Genomic DNA, 13,288 nt, shown 5'->3' on the forward strand with positions numbered 1-13,288 from the left:
CCCAAGTACATGTATGATCACATGAATGGTGTGACCAAGACAGGGTTAGAGGGTGGGACTTGCAGCTCTACCTTCAACCTCCAGGAAGGAGAGTAGCTGAAAGTTGAGTTGATTACCAATGGCCAATTATTTAGTCAAGCCTATGAAATTAATTCTCCACTATAAAATCCAAAATGATAGGGTTCTAGAGAGTTTTCAGACAGCTAAAAATGTGTAGGTGCCTGGAGAGTGGCACACAGAGAAGAGGACACGGAAGCTCCAAGCCCCTTCTCTAGTACCCTGCCCTGTGAATCCCCTCAACTCTCTTTTGTAAAAGTCTTTGTAATAAGCCAGTAAATAAGTATATATTTCTCTTGAGGTCTGTAAGTGCCTCAAGCAAATTAACTGAACCCAAGGAGGAGGCTTGTGAAAACCTTGATTTACAGCCAATAGGTCAGAGGCACAGGTGAAACAACCTAGGTTTTGGAAAAGCATTTAAAGTGGGAAGCAGTCTTGGGGACTGAGCCCTCAACCTGTGGGATCTGATGCTATCTCCAAATAGTACCAGAATTAAATTTGAGGATATCCAGCTGTTGCTGTAATGCTTGTTTGCTTGTAGTGAGAAATCCCACATCTTCTGAAGTTATAGAAGTCTTCTGTGTTAATTATGGTGAGAAACCAAAGGAAAATAGGCAATTTGTTTTTCCAACATGGGCATATACCCAAAAGAAATAAAATCATATGTCAAAGAATCCATACTTGCATCTTTATTGCTGCACTTTTTTTTTTTTTTTACTAGGGATTAAACCCAAGGGCATTTAGTCACTGAGCAATATCCCAGCCCCTTTTTTATTCATACGTTTATTTCACTTACACCCTTGCTAAGTTGCTAAAGCTGGCTTTGAACATGTGATCCTCCTGCCTCTGCCTCTTGAGCCATTGGGATTACAGACGTGTACCACCATGCTTGTCATTGCCGCACTATTCAAAATAGCCAAGATCCAGAGAAATTCATCAATGGATGAATGAATTTTCTTTAAAATGTGGTGTGTTGTATGTACACACACACACACACACACAAAATGAAATATTAGTTATGAAAATTCGATTTTTATTCATTCTGTTATCTGTAACAGTATGTCTGGAACTGAATCACATTATGATAAGAGAAAAAAAGGCAGGTACAAAAAGAGACACTGCATGTTCTCACATGTTGAAGCTAAAAAATTGATCTCGTAGAAACAGAATAAAATACTGGTTACCAAAGCCTGAGAAGGATATGGGAGAGAGGGTTACAGAGAGGATGATTATTAGGGCACAGAGGCAAAGTTTAATAGGAGATATAACTTTTTTTTTTTTTTAATGGTTCTGGGTCTTGTACATGCTAGACAAGCCCTCTACCACTGAGCCACATCCCCATTTCCCAGGAGAAATAACTTCTAATGTTCCATAGCACAGTAGGATAATTATGATTGATAAAAAAAAAAAACAATTGTTTAGGGGCTGGGGTTATAGCTCAGCGGTAGAGCACTCGCCTAGCATGGGGTTTGAGCCTCAGCACCACATAAAAATAAATAAATAAATAAAATAAAAGTAAAAAAAAAAACAAAAAACAAAAAAAACAATTGTTTAAAAATAGCTAGCATGAAAAATTTTCAATGTTCCTAATAAAAAAGAATAATAAATTTCTGAGATGATAGAAATGCCAGTTACCCTAATCTGATGTACCTCATAAAAAAGTGTACAATTAAAAATTAAAAAACTGGGCATGGTGGCATACACCTATAATCCCAGCAGTTCGGGAGGCTGATACAGGAGGATTACAAGTTCAAAGGCAGCCTAATCAATTTAGCAAGCCCCAATCTCAAAAATAAAAAAGGGCTAGGGATGTGGCTAGGTAGTTAAGTGTCCCTGGGTTCAACCCCCAGTAACAAAGAATAAATAAAAAATAAAATAAAAACATATTTAAAAGTTGCAGAATATAAGACCAAGCATCAATAATCATTTACATTCCTATGCAATTAACAATGTGAAAATAAAATGCCATTTATACTATCATCAAAAGGAATAAAATATTCAAGAATAAATTTCCCAAGAAGGTACAAAAGATAACATGCACTGAAAAATAAGAACACTGTTGAAATAAAGTGGGTCTAAATAAAAGGAAATATATTTATGTATGTTCATAGTTGGAAGATTTATATTGAATATAGAAACTATTCAATACCAAGAGAGAAAGACTGTAGGAAAAAGTGAAGATATCTTCAGAGAGTTGTTGGATAATAATAAAAATTTTAAGCTTCTTGTCATAGGAGCCTCAAAAGGAGAGAAAAGGCTTGAGGCTGAAAATATATTTTAAGAAATAAGGACTGAGGGCTGGGGATGTAGCTCAGCGGTTAAGTGCCTCTGGGTTTAATCCCTGGTACCAAAAAAGAAAGAAAGAATGGCTGAATACTTCCCAAATTTTACCCCCCCCCCCAAACAGAATAAAATCAAAGATTTCTAAGCCCTGACAAATCATGGCTGAATATCTGAAAACTGAGGGCAAAGAAAAGTTCTTGAGAGTAAGCAGAAAGAAATGAGGAATTCCAAATAAAAGGGAACAATGACTTACTTGTGGATTTCTCATCAAGAACTATGGAAGCCAGAAGCAAGTGGCACACATTTCAGGAGCCAAAATAAAATAACTATCAAACTAGAATTCTCATTTCCAGGGAAACTTTCCATAGGTGATGCAAATAAACATATTCTCACGCGAAGAAGACTAAGGTAATTTGTTGCCACAGACATCATTCATATGGTTTTCTTAGCTCTTTGAGCTGATTGAAATCTGAACATCGGCTTCCTCAAGGCAGCATCTATTGATGTTTTTTCCTCCTGTGTGCCATCCTTTGTTATAATTTTTTTTTGCCTGTAACTTTTGTTGAAAATTTAAATTTTTAAATAATACAGTGTAGCAATTCTGAAAACTGTATTCCCACCTCCCCAGAGAATGTTATTGCATTTTTTGTTTGTTTAATGGCTTTTCTAAGCTAATCTGTAAAGTCTGTATTTTTTGTTGTGTGTTGCAAATTAAGTAATCAGCTAACAGAGAGGTCCTTCTTATCCTTAGTTTCACTTCTAGTAGTTATAGCTACCCAAAGTCAACTGTGACCCAAAAATATCAAGTGGAAAATTCCAGAAATAAATAATTAGTAAGTTTTAAATTATGTTCCCTTAAAATCTTGCAATGGTCTGATCCACCCTGCTCAGGATATAAATCACCCTTTTGTCAAGTGCTGTATATATATATATATATATATATATATATACACACACACACACAACCCACCCATAGTCACGTAGTAGCCATTTCAATTATCAGATTATCCAATACCACAATGCCAGTGTTAAGTAACCCTTACTAACTCCAAAGTGCAACAGTGATGCTGGCAAAACAGCTATGCCAACAGGAAGCCATAACATGCTTTCTATGAGAGAAAAGGTGAAACTTCTCCACTTAATGAGGAAAGAAAATAAATTGTGTGCTGAAGTTGCTAAGATGTATAATAATAAATCTTCTATCCATGAAATTAAAAAAAAAAAAAAGAAATTCATGCTACTTTAGCTGTTGTGCATAAAACTACAACAACAAGGAAAGTCCACAGTGGTAAAAGAAAAATTAACCAATATTTTAGAGAATACATTCACAAAATGGTTGCTATACTAGATTGTTACAATTGTTTTACTGTGTTACAGTTATTAATATCTTATTATGACTAATTTATAAATTAAACTTTATCATAGGTCTTACATACAGGAAAATACATAGTATAGTAAACATTCCACATCAGTGGGGTCAACATCCACAGATTTACTTGATGGTGCACCAAAAATATCTGAAAAAAACTACATATATTCTGACCACGTACAGACTTTTCTTATTATTATTCCTTAAATAACACAGAACAACTATTTACAAAGCATCACATTATTTTAGGTATTATATGTAATGTAGAGATGATTTAAAGTATATGGGAGAATGTGTGTAGGTTATATGAAAATACTATACCATTTTATATAAGGGACTTTAACACCTGTGTGAGATCTTAGAATCAAGCTGTATGGCACCAAGGGATGATTTTATATACTGGGTTAGGTACAACCATGATTTGAGGCATCCACAGAGTATTATGGAAAATATCCTCTGTAGAAAAGGGGAGTACTACTGTATTCAGAGATTTACTTGAATATCTACAACCATTGTCTCTTGGTCTTTACCAAGGACCTCTGAGTGTGTTTGTTAATACACACTTCAATAATCAATAAAATAAGTAAACATTCGGTTTTAGCCTTCACTTTTTTTTTTGGCAGAGGGTTATGGTCAGCCAGTAGCAAGAACTTGGAGCCATCTCAGGTCTTTCCTGAGCAGCCATACAGCCCTGGGCATGAGTACAACCCTACATATAAGCAGGACCCTCTAGATTCCTAAGAACATGTCAGAGCTTTGAACAGCTCTCACAGCCATCTCATCCTCCAGTTTTTCCTTTTATTCTTTTTTGATAAACCTGCTATTTATCTCAACTACTATCTACTTCCTCAGGCAGACAAGAAGTTTTAAAAGTTACTCCCAATTATTTTCATCAGATGTTCCTAGGTAAAAAAGGTTTTTGACACTTGGTGAGTTCTGAGTCAGATCAAAGATAGTCAAATGAGATTATTCAAAGGACCAAGGGACAGGTCATCAATGACAGTTCACTGGAAATATGAGGTTTCCAAGGAACTTAACCCATTATGTTCCCTCTCGTGTCTGCCAGACTGCTGGTTATCATTGTGATTATGGAATTTTGCTTTTCAAGGTTAATGTGGACTGGAAAGGGAGAGAGAGAGGAATAGGGCATTTTAAATGCCACAAAGTTCATTCTTCTTACCAAGATGCTTCCATCTTCTGAATAAATGCTTTCTGTGTTACTACAAGTATTTGGTTAATTTCAAGTGTTCTGAAAACACTGATTCTGACAGCTTTTGCCAGTTTCCCCATTGCTTTTATGGAGGAGAGAATTTTTTAAGGTATTTATTCTTCCATTTCTACCAACTTGGATTTAAAAAAAGGCGTTGGGAGGCAGGATTCCATATTAACCTTGTTTTTTTACTGTATTCTGATTTTGACATCTGGAGTCTTGCTGACCCTGGAGTAAATACCTTTCTAAAGGTTAGCCAATCCTGAGAAACAGTTGAAAATCCTGCCCTGGAGCATGCTTCTCAAACATAAATCAAACAATCCAGAGTCCAGGGACAATCACCTGATTTACAGGTCTCTTTCCCATGGAAACCAAGAGAAAGACACCTGCCTACAGATTCCCTTTTCCCATCTGCCTACTGACTGACCTCCCAGGGATCCTCAATCCACGCCCCCCCCCCCCCGCCAGTATGGTATGCCCCCTTTCCTGTTAACAAATTTTCAGTGGTATGTTTGGATCTGAAATGTTCCCCAAAGTCTCACGTGTTGAAGGTGAGGTTCCCCACATGAGTGGTACTGTTGGGAGGTGGTGGAAACTTTAGGAGATGGGCTTAGTTGGAGGAAGTGGGTGTCCTTGAAGGGTATATCTTGTCCCTTTCCTCTCTTACCCTGCTTCCTGGCATCATTAGGTGAGCAGTTTTGCTCCACTACACACTCCCCTCCATGATGTTCTACCTCACTACAAGTCCACAGAGATGGGGCCAGGACGACACTTCTGATATCATGGGCCAAAATAAATCTTTCCTCCTTTAAGTTCACCTTCTCAGGTATTTTGTCACAGCTAGGGAGAGTCAACTAACACAAATGACAATCTTTTTTGTGGGCCTCAACATATTTAAATAATAATAAAATCTATTAAAGGCTCCTCCTATTCACTATTCTTGACTTAAATATTGGTCATGCAGTAAATATAAACATAGATATTGTATGTCTAATTTAAACTGTTGGTTCCTATAAATAGTGAAAGGACTATCCCTGAATATATAAACTAGTGGGGCCAATCTCCATATTTGGTCCCTCACACAGTTCTACAACAGATGATGAACTCATTATGTTGCTTCTTAGAGACACCTCACAAAATTGGTCTTCACAGCAGCTGCAGTTAATGTCTATGAAGGTGATTCACTTAGTGTAGCTCCTGATCATTGAGCAAATGGCCCTTCAAAGTTACTTTGAAGCTAATCTTGGTAACTTTATTAGAGGTTAGAACAGTAACTTCATGAGCATTCTTGGGGAAGCCAGTACAAGCATAAAATGGACTGTGATTCTCTTGGACCCTATCCTTAGAGGTTTGAAAAAATGAGCATGAGTATATAAAAACTCATTCAGTTTACCTGTACAATGACAAATCTGAGAAATTTTGTCCCAAACCCCTTCCAGTTATAACTTTTTATGCTTTTCTGTGTTTAAAAGAAAAAAAAAACAAAACACACTTTTAAAAAACAAATACCGAAGATGGGCTAGGATTGTAGCTCAGTAGTAGAGTGCTCACCTTGCAAGTGGAAGGCACTGGGTTCAATCCTCAGCACTACATAAAAATAAAATAAAGGTATTGTGTCCATCTACAACTAAAAAAAATATGTATATATTGAAAAAAATACTGAAGAAAGCATGTGGCACACAAAATTTAATCTTGAGGAATCTTTATAACTGAATCAGCTGAGTATTTTGTAAATAGCAATGAGTATACATACTTACTAGAGGAGTTTAAGAATGTGTACCATAGTAATATCAAACAATAAGCAATCTGTAAAATGAAGTAACTCCATCTTTTAGTTGGCCCAGGTAAACAGTATTTTGTCGATGAGGCTTTGCTAAGAAGCATTCCCCAAATATTGTCAGTCACTCCATGTGGTAATAGATATAAAACACAGAACATTCTTCTGACATTTCTATCATGCCAATTGCAGTATGTCTCATTATTTCTCAGATATATTCTTTAATTCATAAATATAAAATTTTGGAATGAGGCAGAAAGTGCAAAATAATTTTATCCAGTTCTTAGTTTTGCAGATAAAAAGCTCCAGAGATTAAAATAGTGTTCCTAGGTGGTGTTGGTCATTAGATTAAGGAAAAAAAAACCTAGCTGGGTAGTAGTGCATGCCTATAATCCCAGTGGCTCAGGAGGCTGAGGCAGGAGGATCACAAGTTCAAAACCAGTCTCAGCAACTTAGTGAGGCCCTAAGCAAGTCAGTAAGACCCTTTCTCTAAATAAAATATTAAAAAGGTTAGTTATATGTGGCTTAGTGGTTAAGTGCCTGATGTGTTCAATCCCCAATACCAAACAAACAAACAAAAAAACCCAAACACCAAAAAAACAATAAAATGTTATATGAACATATGTATGAACTATTAAATGTTACATGCACATTGTCCTTATAACCACAAATTTATAATCTACGCTAGGAGAATATACAGTTAATGATTATAGTACAAGGCGGTATTTGATACATTTTCATAGTGCACCAACCCATGCACTGTGTTCTTCACAAGGCTCCGTCACTGTACTATCTAAAGATGGACACCTCTGCTTCACCTGTGCATACTTATCACCCATTTTCCCACTTTATTTTTTTCCATATTTATCAACATTTAATGTATTATTTATTTTACATGTTTTCATATATTGCTTATCTCCACTATTAGAAAATAAACATCGTAAATCTATGAAGACAGGGGTTTTTCTTTTATTCATTGCTACCTAGTAAGCACAGAAATAACTGTGGAAGGCCATCTCACTCACTTGTCTATGCAGTCTGTTCTCAGTCTTGTCCTGCCAAGGGTTTGCTGGCTAAGTCATTCAATCACAGTTTGAATACTAACCACATGCAAGGCATTCTTGAGGTGACCTGGGGCTAGTACCATCCTCACTTTCCCTTGAATGGATTATGTGTGCCCTTACAGCTATTGATGCTATTCCCATAATCAATTACCACACATTACTGGTTTTACTCCTTTATTTATAGTAAATCAGAAACTATCTTATTTATCATTGTATTCTAAGAGACTAATACAGTACAAAAGTACATAATATTCTTTTAAACACATGTATTTATTTTAAATTTAGATACAGTAAAATTCACTGATTTTTGCCAAATGGAGAAAGTTATGTAACTACCATCCTTAAAGAAGTGATAAATCAGTTTCATCCATACAGGAGAACAAAGAGAAGAAACACATCAGACTAACTCTTAAAGCCAAAAGACAACAGATGAATATCTTTAAAGTACTCAGGAGGAAAAAAAAAAAGCTATCAACCAAATATTCTATACCCAAAGGATATGATATATCTTTCAAAAACAAAGATGAACTAAGACTTTTAAAACTTAAAATAAAAACAGGCTAAAGTAATCCATTACAAGCAGATCTTCACTACAAAAAATAGTAGGATTAAGCAAATGACTAAAATATTGATATTGCTGGTAGCCAAGTTTCTCAATGTGGAAGAAGGAACATACAAATACAAAAAATGAGAGCAAGTATAAAAACACTCTGAGGGCTGTGGATATAGTTCAGCAGTACAGGTGCTTACCTAGCACTAGAGAAAATCAGAAAGTAATTGTGTATGCCCAAGAAAGATGCAGGCTCAGAAAACATCTAAGACCTTAAATTTATACCTCAAAATAGTCCTTTGCAGGAGACAGCCTTCAAAAATGCATATAAGTAAATAATCAAAACCAAGCCACCTCTGGGGAAGGGGAAAAATCTAATGTTAGGAGTGGGCACTTTTAAAATAAATAAAACAGAACACAAAGAAAGAGGAAAATATGGTCCATTTAAAGGGAAAAATTAATTGATCAACATACACCATCCTTAAAAAGAAGACAGCAGATCTACTATGACAAACTAAAAGAACTGATTTAAATATGCTCAAAGAACTAAAGGAAAACATGGAGAAAGTCAAGAAAATGAAAGATTAATTAAAAGGCAACATCAATAAATATCTAAAAAGAAACCAAAAAGAATTCTAGCACTGAAAAGTACAATAACTGAAATGGAAAATTCTCTAGAGGGATTTAAAGGTAGAACTGAACAGGCATAAGAAAGAATTGGTGAACTTAAAGACAGCACAATGGAAATTATCTGAGCCACAGAAAGGAAAAAGATTTAAAAGAAAAGTGAACACAGCCAAAGAGAGCTGTGCACCAACACCAAAAGGACTAACTTGCACATGACAGGAGTCCCAGGAGAAGAGAATAAAGGGGCAGGAAAAATATTTGAAGGAATAATTAATGCATTTGAAAATGCCTCAAGTTTGATGACAGATACAAACAGAAAATATCCAAGAAGCCGAAAGAACTCCAAGGTACAATCAAAGAGATCCACACCAGGACACATTATAACTATCAAAGCCAAAGACTAAGAACAAACCTTCAAAGCTGTAAGAAAGAAGAATATATAAGGAAATTTTAATAATATTATTAGCAGAGTCCTCATCAGAAACTTTGGTGACTATAAGGCAGTAGGCAATATATTCATAATGCTAAAGAAAAAACAAAAACTATAAACTAAGTATCTTATTATAGCCTGAAAACTCTTTCAAAGGTGAGAAAAAAATTAAGGCATTCTCAGGTAAATAAAATTTGAGGGAGTTCATTACAATTAGACTTGTCTGGCATGATAATGCTTGAGAGACTTTCAGAATGAAATGAAAAGATACTAGATAGAACTTCAAGCCATATGAAGAAATAAGGACTCAAAGGTAAACATATGGGGAATTATATGAGTTGATTTTTTTTAATATTTATTTTTTAGTTGTAGTTGAACACAATACCTTTATTTTATTTATTTATTTTTATATGGTGCTGAGGATTGAACCCAGGGCCTTGCATGTGCTAGGACCCACTTTTATTATTGTAAAAGTGGTTTGTAATTCCACTTGTTTTCTAAATAATTTACAAGACTAATACTTTAAAAAAATAGCTATTAGTCTGAAAGTACCACTGTCCCAAAGGATCAGTTATAGAACCCCCATGGATTCCAAAATCTATGGATGCTGAAGTTCCTTAAATAAAATACTCTAGTATTTGCAGTATAACCCCCACACATCCTTCCATATAATTTAAACCATCTATGAATTACTTATAATAAAATGTAAATGCTATGTAAATAGCTGCTATATTGTATTACTTAGGGAATAATGTTTAAGGAAAATGTCTTTACATATTCTGTACAGATTCAATTTTTTAAAAATATTTTGAACCACAAGGTAAATTGAATCTACAGATAAGGAACCAATGATATAACAGACTAATTGTATTATTTTAACATTGTTTCTGACTCTACACATTATTTTCTATCTAACTTAAGAGATTAATGTATTTGAAAGAATTATTCATTAATGTTTTGGGGCACCTAATGTATATAGTACATGATTTTGTAACTTTAATGACTAAAAGGACTGGAGAAGGAGCTATAAAGAAACTCAGTTTTTCTGTTACTAGTTAAACTGGCATAATTTCATATTATAACACTATAACTTTAGAATGTTAAATGAGATTCCCATGATAACCACAAAGAAAAACTACAAGATTTACACAAAAGGAAATGAAAAATGAATTTAAATCTTTTTATAAAATCAATTAAAACCAAAAGAAGAAGGGGGAAAAAATGGTCATAACTTTCCTAGCCTTGTATTTGTACACATGAACAGAGTAATGCCACATCATATACGACCCCAAGAGTGGGAACCTAAATAGAATAAGTTATATTCTATGTATGTATATTCTGCCAAAATACATTCTACTGTCATGTATAACTAAAAATAAAAAATAAATTAAAAATTATTATTAAAAAACCTACAAGGTGTAGATAACAAATAGCAACATGATAGATGTCAGTCTCCTTTTTTTAGTAATTATTTTAAAAGTAAATAGATTTGTCAGGCATGGTGGCATGAACTTATAATCCCAGCTACTTGGGAGGCAAAGGCAGGAAGATCACGAGTTTGAGGCCAACTCAATGAGACCCACATCTCAAAAATAAATAAATAAAACTAAATGACAGGCTCTTCAATAAATGGTACTGGGAAAACTGGAAGTCCATATGCAGCAAAATGAAATTAAGCCCCTATCTCTCACCATGCACAAAACTCAACACAAAGTGGATCAAGGACCTGGGAATCAGACCAGAGACCTTACACTTAATAGAAGAAAAAGTAGTCCCAAATCTTCATCATGTCAGATTAGGCCCCAACTTAACAAGACTCCTAAAGCACAATAAATAAAATCAAGAATCAATAAATGGGATGAATTCAAATTAAAAAGCTTCTTCTCGAAGCAAAAAGAAATAATCAATGAGGTGGAGAGGCAGCCTACAGTATGGGAGCAAATTTTTACCACACGCACATCAGATAGCACTAATCTCCAGGATATATAAAGAACTCAAAAAACTTAACACCAAAAAAACAAACAACCCCATCAATAAATGAGCTAAGGAGCTGAACAGACACTTCTCAGAAGAAGATATACATGCAATCAACGAATACATGAAAAAGTATTCAACATCTCTAGTGATTAGAGAAATGCAAATCAAAACTACTCTAAGATTTCATCTCACCCCAGTCAGAATTGTAGTTACCAAGAGTACAAGCAGTAAAAAGTGTTAGGACAAGATGTGGGGAAAAACATACACTCATACATTGCTTGCTGGTGGGACTGCAAATTGGTGCAAACACTTTGGAAAGCAGTGTGGAGATTCCTCAGAAATCTTCTAATAGAACCACCATTTGACCCAGCTGTCCCACTCCTCAGTTTATACCCCCAAAGACTTAAAATCAGCATACTATAGTGACATAGCCACACCAATGTTTATAGCAGCTGAATTCACAATAGCTAAACTGTGGAACCAACCTAGATGCCCTTCAATAGATGAATGGATAAAGAAACTGTGGTATATATAGACAATTAAATAGTATTCAGAATTAAAAGAGAATAAAATCATGGCATATGCAGCTAAATGAATGGAGTTGAAGAATATTATGCTAAGCGAAGTAAGCCAATCCCCAAAAAACTAAAGGCCAAATGTTTCTCTCATCAGTGGATGCTGATCTATGATGGGTGGCAGGTGGCATGGGAAGAATGGAAGATCTTTGAATTGGGCAAAGGGAAGTTGTGGAGGGGTTATAAGGGTAGGAAAGATGGTGAAATGAGATGATCATCATTACCCTAGGTACATGTATGATTGCACAAATGGTGTGTCTCTACACTGTATACAACCAGAGGATTGAAATGTTGCACTCCATTTGTGTATGATGAATTGAAATGCATTCTGCTGTCATGCACAACTAAGTAGAACAAATAAAAAATAAATAAATATATGTAAAAAAGACTACATGGACTAAACTCCTCAATGAAAAGACAGGGATTAGCAAAAGGGACTTTTTAATGACGTTGTACACATGAAGTCTCAATTTAGTTCTAAAGAGCAAATAAACTGAAAATGATATTTCATGCAAATAATAACCAAAACAATATAATTGCTGTGTGAATAGCTGCTACACTGTACTGTTTAGTGAATAACGTTAATGCAAAAGGTCAGGGATGGCTATGCTAATATCATGCAAAAAAGACTTTAAATTAAAAAAAGGTTGAGACACAAAAAAGTACACTGTTTAATAAAAATACAATAAAAAATATAATACTTTCAAATATCTGGCACCAAGATATGTGAAGCAAAACTTGGCAAATGTGAAAGGAGAAATAGTTCTGCAATTAACAATTATAGACTTCATTATCCCACTCCCAATAATGGATAGAACAACCAGACAGAAGAAAATAGAAGACTTAACACAACAAACCAACTAGATTTAACCTTACCAGAAATACAACCCTCTACCCAACAGGCAACAGCTGTGGAGAAACATAATGATAATTCTTGAAAAAAATAAAAATGGAATTACCATATAATCCAGTGATTCCATTTATGGGTACATACCTAACAGATGTGAAAGCAAGATCTCAAAGAGATACTTGAACAGTCATATTCATAGCAGCAGTATTCACAATAGTTAGAACAAGGAAACAATTCTACCGATGATGGATGAAGAGATGGGCAAGATATGATGTAGACATACAATGGAATACCACATTTCACTGCATAATTGTTGCAGATTTTATGGCAATTTTTTGTGTGTGGTGGAGGTGGAATGTGACCATTATGTGAAGCTTTAAAAAATTATGCCATTATTACTCAAAAATCATTTATTACCAAATATCCCTCTCTTGGATCCCTCCGTCTTCGGGAGATCTGATTTCTGACTATTACTCTAATAAATCCTGTTACTTTGCTCTCAAATAAATAAATAAATAA

At 34.8% G+C, this 13,288-nt stretch overlaps 1 protein-coding gene across 1 annotated transcript in view; it reads right to left on the reverse strand.

The window, feature by feature from the left end:
• Cenpp (centromere protein P) overlaps nt 1–13,288 on the reverse strand; it is a 235,634-nt gene that overhangs the window by 196,064 nt on the left and 26,282 nt on the right. The gene's annotated exons all lie outside the window — the stretch shown is intronic.

This window comes from Marmota monax, unplaced genomic scaffold, assembly GCF_021218885.2.
Source record: "Marmota monax isolate L192 unplaced genomic scaffold, Marmota_monax_Labrador192_F-V1.1 WCK01_AAM20220418_F8-fsc00231, whole genome shotgun sequence".
NCBI classification, from domain to species: domain Eukaryota; kingdom Metazoa; phylum Chordata; class Mammalia; order Rodentia; family Sciuridae; genus Marmota; species Marmota monax.